General features: G+C 38.9%; 1 pseudogene; it reads right to left on the reverse strand.

Annotated features, from left to right (window-relative positions):
• Positions 1–11: 11 nt before the first annotated feature.
• Positions 12–465, reverse strand: LOC102837460 (annotated as a pseudogene).
• Positions 466–1,063: the final 598 nt, after the last annotated feature.

A 1,063-nucleotide genomic window follows, 5' to 3' on the forward strand; every position in this document is an offset into this window, starting at 1 on the left:
AATCTGCCAACTTAGCACATTCCACCAACTCGGGGAGCAGAAACTTTCACAGGCTTCACAATCTTTTGTTTAGGTGCTGCCTTAGCAGCAGCCATTGCTCTCTTTTTAGATGCTTGCTTAGCCTTTTTTGCTTCCTTGGCAGCCCTAATGACCTATTCTCATTGAGCCTTTCTAACTTCAGGCTTCTGGTTTCTCTTGGCCATTATATCAGCAAGAGATGCACCAGTGATGGCCCTCTGGAATTTGACTGCACGATGGGTTTTTTTCTTTTTAATTTCTTCCAATTGCCCCTTATTGTGCTTTCTTCTGTAGAGGGCAGTCCAGTTTATCTGCCAAGGATTCACCTTGGAAAGGAATGCATTTTGCATTAAGACACTGGAAAACCTTCCTGTCAGTCCTATCATACCATCTCCCATGTCTGGGGTATATTTTGTATCCGATGAAACTGCACAATTCCACCTTCATGGATGCAGCTTAAGAGGAACAGGGAAGATGGAAAACAGCTCCATCCATCTTCTTTTGATGCTTTCTTCATCATTCAATATTTTATCCATAGAGTCCTTCAATATTTCAAGTAGAGGCTTGATTTTTCTTCAGTTCCCTCAGCTTTAGAAATGCTAAAGGTGTTCTTCCTTTCTAGTTTTCTAATTCCAGGTCTTTGCACATTTCATTATAATATTTGACTTTGTCTTCTCAAGCTGCTCTTCAAAATTTTCTATTCAACACTTTCACCTCCTCACTTCTTCCATTTGTTTTAGCATCTCTACAATGGAAAGAAATTTTCAGAATCTCTTCTGACATCCATTTTGGTCTTTTCCTTTTTTTCTTGTCTTTTTCATGACCTTTAGCTCTTTTACTGTATGATGTTCTTGAAGTCATCCCACAACTTTTCTGGTCTTTGGTCTCTAGCATCTAATATATCAAATCTGTTCTTCAGATGATCTCCAAATTCAGTTGGGATATGTTCAAGGTCATATTTTGGCTCTCTTGGACTTGTTTTAATTTTCTTGTTAGGTGTCCTCAAGTTGGTTTCAACCCATACAGACGAAACATCAGAACGAAA

The sequence above is a fragment of the Chrysochloris asiatica genome, unplaced genomic scaffold, assembly GCF_000296735.1.
Source record: "Chrysochloris asiatica unplaced genomic scaffold, ChrAsi1.0 scaffold01155, whole genome shotgun sequence".
Lineage (NCBI taxonomy): Eukaryota > Metazoa > Chordata > Mammalia > Afrosoricida > Chrysochloridae > Chrysochloris > Chrysochloris asiatica.